General features: G+C 35.8%; 1 long non-coding RNA gene across 4 annotated transcripts; it reads right to left on the reverse strand.

The window, feature by feature from the left end:
- Nucleotides 1–672: 672 nt before the first annotated feature.
- Nucleotides 673–3,752, reverse strand: LOC145975867 (uncharacterized). Of its 4 annotated transcripts, XR_014440099.1 has the most exons (6): nucleotides 3,553–3,751; nucleotides 3,083–3,472; nucleotides 2,842–2,980; nucleotides 2,317–2,511; nucleotides 1,903–2,028; nucleotides 673–1,560 (listed from the first exon to the last, which is right to left on the reverse strand). It is a non-coding gene; the product is annotated as an uncharacterized LOC145975867 (long non-coding RNA). The 4 variants fall into 4 exon arrangements; XR_014440101.1 differs by having other exon boundaries at nucleotides 2,317–2,977; nucleotides 3,553–3,752; XR_014440100.1 differs by having other exon boundaries at nucleotides 673–1,554; nucleotides 2,317–2,980; nucleotides 3,553–3,752.
- Between the last annotated feature and the right edge of the window lie 2,692 nt (nucleotides 3,753–6,444).

The raw sequence follows: 6,444 nt of genomic DNA on the forward strand, positions 1-6,444 counted from the left end.
TAATTATAATAATTTAGTTAAAATTAAAATTTAAAGTTAAAATTTAAATATTAGTATTTACATATTTAGAAATAAGTAATTCAGAGGTTTTAACCGGCAGAAAAGTATATAATAATGGATCCTAACTTAATATTAATAATTATTTGGAAACGATGGCAAAAGTGGAAGAAGATTTGATCATTATTCATATTTTATTAAAACTTTTTGACAATGCCTCTTCAACCTATACTATCTGCTTATGTCTTGAACAACACTGAACGACACGCTTACTAATACACATACATCAGCGTTTCTTCCGCCAAAAATTGGATTCGGCGTAACGATAATAGCGTAAAGAGCGTAAAATAAGCTTCCCATGGCTTCCTATTCTCCACCCGCCGGGACGCGAGGCGAACCTCGTCCCCACCAGGAGGAGAATGAGGGAGTGCAATGAGACCACTTATAAGTAACACTACTCAAGTGCCATTCGCCGATATTCTTGAAACTTTGCACACACGTAGTACATCGAAAAACATTAAACACGTGTTTTTTTATTTTGGCTAACAAGGCGTTTTAAGGTTAGAAAACGCATTCGAAAGTTTAACACCATTTAGCACAATGCTAACTAATGCTACTCATGAGTGTCATTCTCTTACAGCTTTTGCGATATTTCTCTATCATAATTTTATTGTCTGCGTGTTTTTGAGATCGCTAATGACGATTTTGACATCAGTTATATCAATGTAGAGGCTGATGAAAAATGGCAAATTTAATAGTAGTCTTACGAAGGATGTCAAAATGTGACTGGGCAAATATCGGTGGGCAAACTTCTTAACACCCTTCTTTCAAATGACGGAAACAATAAGCAAATCACGAAATTTTAAGAAATTGAACCTTATGAAGACAGGATTATTAGGTCTTTTTAATGTTTCCAATTATACAATCTGACATATAGTAATCAGAACGGCCGATGGTAACTTATATGTTCAAGTTTCGTCTAACATGCTTACGATACCACAATTTGCACATATATTGTCAAAATAAATTATATTTTTACCGCATTCATTATCATTATTGCAACTTTTGCTAATACCATTCATAACGAATAAGGTTTCATCAATCGTTTTTAAAGGTTGAAATCAGGGAGCAATACGACAGGCTTCTGATTACAATAAGTTATATTCACGAAGTATTATCTTTTTTCATTGCGTATTTTCGAACTACAATTGATAACAATTAGTTTTTCATCGGCCGTTTTCACAGCACGGCTTTAATATTTTCTACATTGTGTATCTCTTTGAATACAATTTACAACAAATAGGTTTTCATCAGCTGTTTCCACGTCTACTATTTGTTATTAATTGTAATAACGTTAAGTACTATTCTTTCTCTGCGTTTTTCTCGAAAAAATTCATCAAAACATGTCTATGAATCCAAAAAATATTCTTCGTTTACTAACACATAGTTTCAGTGATTCGCAGTATGATGTTGAATCGATTGTGACAGAAGATGAAAGATCATTTGTAGCTTATTTGGAAGATCTCATTAAATCTTCTGTTGGTTCCAACGTGTTCACTGAAACTTACGAAACATTGTGTTATAATGATGACAGCGTAATACCTGATGCTGTTGAAGTCGATGACGATTTTGAAGATAGCTTTGAATGTGTTGTTCAAGATGATAAAAAACTGAAAGTTGAGATAGACGTTGATTATAAAAACAGAGCGGTCAAGTTTTGGCGATCTGCTAAAAATGGTAACATGAGCTTTAGTACGGTAAAAAATAGATTTAAGAGGGTTCCAGATAAAAAAACGTACAGGTGGGAAGCACAAGTAGCGGAGGGAGGCACAAGGAATGAGAAATTGTTTCGTATCAGTACATATGTTTTAGATCAATTCAAAAATGCTATGGAAAAATCATTACCTGTTCATGATTTAGAGTTGAAAAGATGGGCTTTGAAAGCAAGGGATGATGTTAAACTATCAAATAAACTCTTCTCTGCTTCTTCCAAATGGATCCATATTTTCAAAGTAAGACATGGAATAGTATCTAGAAAGATTAACAAGTTTGTTACGAAAACCCAGATAACGAGTAAAGAAACTCTCGTACAGAAGAGTAATGAATTCGTTGCAACAGTGAGATCAGAAATATTATCTATATGAGAAGATAATGTATTCAATTCTGATCAATCAGGCTTTAATTTAGAATCACATGCAGAGCGTACATTGTCATTTAAAGGTACTTTGAAAGTTGAATGCTTGGCTCAATCTATAAATTCACTGACTCACAGCTACACTATAGAGTCTTTTATATCTGCAAGTGGGGTCTTAAAATCACCTTTGCTAATAGTGTTACAAGAGACACAACGTAAATTTGGTCCGATCGTCAGAAACAATATTTATAAAGCTGAAAATATTCTTGTGCTTGCTTCGAAATCTGGAAAACTTTCATCAGATCTTGCTGTAAAATGGTTTGTCGATGCTTTTTTGCCTAATGTTAATGAAGCATCGGCTCTATGTTTAGACTCTTGGACTGGACAAACGGAAGAAAAGTTCGATGTTATAGATAAGCGTGGTAAAAGAGTCAAAATTTTAACTATTCCCGTAGGGACAACTGGTATGATCCAGCCATTAGATGTTTATACATTCAGACCATGGAAGAACTTTCTTAAACATTTCTCGGACTTAATCATACTATATAACTACGACATCAATTTACATTTGAGGAATAACATCTTAAAGATTCAGTCATTGATTCATAACCAGTTCTCATCACCAAGATTTGTAAATTTATTCAAATACGCTTGGTGGAAAAGCGGGTATACTTCAGAAAAACCAGAAAAACCAGAAAAATGTGCAACACCTGTGGAATACTGCTTCGAGAATTGTGGTACACACTGTAGGTTTTGCACAAACATTTCCATCATAAAATGCGCTTGGTGCAACGAATCTTTATGTATACAACACTTTTTTGCTCCAGACTATAATGCTTCTCCTCACTACTGCAAAAGATACGTGAAATGAAGGCAATATTTTTAATTCCATCCTTTTCTTTTCAGCAAGATATGGGGAATTAAAATTCAAGTATATGGAGAAGGCCGCACCTTGTCTTCAGTGGCCGGGTCAAATCTCTATCTTGCCTTCACTGGTCGGGTAGTACCACTATCTTGCCTTCCCTGGTCGGGTATAGTACCACTATCTTGCCTTCACTGGCTGGGTAGACCTTCCCATTGCCTTCAGTTTCCGCCATTTGGATGCGTCATATTGAATTTTTCATCCGCCACCTCTAGATTGATATAACTGTTGCCAAAATCGTAATCATGTATCTAATAAACTTCGCAAGTGGCGTTAAATAAAGTTTTTGAAACTTCTGCGATTTTATCCACCATTTTGTATTTGCCATTCTGAATCTCGTTAAACTAATGTCAAAATCGTCATTAGCGATCTCAAAAACACGCAGACAATGAAATTATGATAGAGAAATGTCGTAAAAGCTGTAAGAGAATGACACTCATGAGTAGCGTTAGTTAGCATTGTGCTAAATGGTGTTAAACTTTCGAATGCGTTTTCTAACCTTAAAATGCCTTGTTAGCCAAAATAAAAAAACACGTGTTTAATGTTTTTCGATGTAGTACGTGTGTGCAAAGTTTCAAGAATATCGGCGAATGGCACTTGAGTAGTGTTACTTGTTAGTTCAGCGCCCCGCCCATCTGAGCCGACAAGAGAGGACTATGTCCTCCCAAGCCGCCCCAGACGACCGGGACGCCTTAAGCCCCCCCGTCGCGTCAAGACGGGTCTCATGGGGGAGATGTGTATGGCCTGGTTTACACCGTAAGTCTTTTGATACGCGAATCAAAAGTAATGCGCACCAAACGTTTAATTTGACTGCGTTTACATCAAATGTATAAATACATGCGTGCGCTTTAAGGAATCCAGCTAAAGTATGCAATAAAGTACGAAGAATCGACAAGTGATACACAGTAGTGTTATATTTTCCTTCTTTATATTATCCTTGTTATATTAATCCTTCGTCCTTTGACGCACAAGTGTTTACAGCGCCACACATATGCTTGATACGCGTATTATTTTGATATAATACGCCTTCTCGATGCGAATCGTACCAACTCAAACGGCATTGTTTACACCATACATTTAATACGAACATAACATTTGATACGCGTATCGGCCTCTATAAACCAGCCTTTACTCTCCAATTCATGCTTTGTTAACGCTCGGTTTACATTCTATTTTCGCCGGGGTATCGGGCGTATCGAAATCCGACCAATGACAGATGATCCGCCGTTTTTGATACGCTGATGATCCGCTCATACATACAGGGTGAGTTTTAATGGTTGTGTCAATCTTTTTATCATGCGGGAGATTACTGATCGCAATTTTAATAAATTGATCGATACATAGATGTCAGTTAATTGGATCGACCATATCGAAGGCCGAAATATAATGTGTATAATTAAAGCAAGTTAAAAGCTGAAATTATGTAGTATGGATTTATTATTATTGTTAAAGCTACGCACTTATTATTATTATTACTATTATTATTATTATTATTATTATTATTATTATTATTATTATTATTATTATTATTATTATTAAATATATATATTATTATATTTATTATTATTATTATTATTATTATTATTATTATTATTATTATTATTATTATTATTATTATTATTATTATTATTATTATTATTATTATTATTATTATTATTATTATTATTACAGCTACGTATACATATTTAATATATTAAAGCAGTAAGAATACATATTTAAAAATTCAGTTCAAATTTAACATTTTAACGTTTTATGTAAAACTTTATTTCAAATTCCGCATTTATTTTTGATAAAAATTTTTATTATTGTTATACGCTAAAGGTATGTAGTATTTCTGCCTTCTTGAAATAAAATCACGCAATTGTTTCACAAGAAATAAATTCTTATGAAACAATTGCGTAATTTTATTTTAAGAAGGAAGAAAATTTTTTGCTGCATATTTTTAGCATATACACTCAGTCCAAAAAAAAGCGGTACACTTAAAATTTGGAAAAAATCACTAAATTTCAAATAACGATAACTTCGTAAATAATAAAGATAGATAGGTCTATAAAAAATGAAAATGAAGCTTGGAATCTCTGCTTTACGAATCGATTCATTTCAATGTTGCGAGATAAATTTATTTAAAATGGCGGATGACAAAGCAAGAGCATGCGAAATTGAAAAATAATGGTGCGAGTTTGCCATGGCACATGGCGTGAGTCAAACGTCGCAACTCAATGGGATAAAAAGCATATGATAGTACAGAGTTTCTTCTGTAAAATGCTTTTTTATTCATCTCGATACGATGATTTTGCGCCGAGACATTCGCATTTGAATAAGAAAGCAGCTTTTTACGTTAAATGCGAATAATTCCAAAAAATCATTGTATCGAGATGAACAAAAAAGCATTTTAAAGAGGAGACTCTGTACTATCATATGCTTTTGATTTCATTGAGCTGCGACATTAAACTCGCGCCATGTGCCATGGCGAACTCGGACCATTATTTTTCAATTTTGCATGCTCTTGTTTTTTGTCATCCGCCATTTTGAAAAAAATTTTCGTACAAAATTGCGATATAAAATTTCGAAAACTGGAAATCCGAACCTTTAAAATGCTTTTCGTAAAATCCTGCTAACTGTATTAGGTGCTGAGATATTCAATTTTGAATTTTTAACAACGCCGAATTGCAAGAATAAAAATTCCGTGGTTCGCAAGCACCGCGGTATTTTAAGACTCCAAAACGTGGTTGTATGCGTTATGCGTGTTAGTGAGTGTGCGTGCGAGCGTGTGTGCGCGTGTGTGTGTTTTCATCCCAAGGATAAGGACTCCGTGGCTCGTCAGCTCCATGGTATTTCACGACTCCAAACCCTTCTTGTGGCGTGTGCGTGTGTGTGTGTGTGTGTTCATCCCAAGGATAAGGTCCCCGTGGCTCGTCAGCTCCACGGTATTTCATGACTCCAAACCCTCCTTGTGGCGTGTGCGTGTGTGTGTGTGTGTGTGTGTGTGTTTGTTCATCCCAAGGATAAGGACCCCGTGGCTCGTCAGCTCCACGGTATTTCATGACTCCAAACCCTCCTTGTGGCGTGTGCGTGTGTGTGTGTGTGTGTGTGTTCATCCCAAGAATAAGTACCCCGTGGCTCGTCAGCTCCACGGTATTTCACGACTCCAAACCCTCCTTGTGGCGTGTGCGTGTGTTTGTGTGTGATCACCCCAAGGATATGGACCCCGTGGCTAGTCAGCTCCACGGTATTTCATGACTCCAAACCCTTCTTGTGGCGTGTGCGTGTGTGTTTGTGTGTGCGCGCGCGCGCGTGTGTGTTCGTGCGTATGTGTGTGCGTGCGTGTGTGTAAGAGAGAGAGAGAGAACACTGTATTAGTAATGTGTGTGACCACCTCTTGCACGAATTA

Source organism: Camponotus vicinus, unplaced genomic scaffold, assembly GCF_025532165.1.
Source record: "Camponotus vicinus isolate PSW18456_S1 unplaced genomic scaffold, iyCamVici1.0 SCAF_8, whole genome shotgun sequence".
NCBI classification, from domain to species: domain Eukaryota; kingdom Metazoa; phylum Arthropoda; class Insecta; order Hymenoptera; family Formicidae; genus Camponotus; species Camponotus vicinus.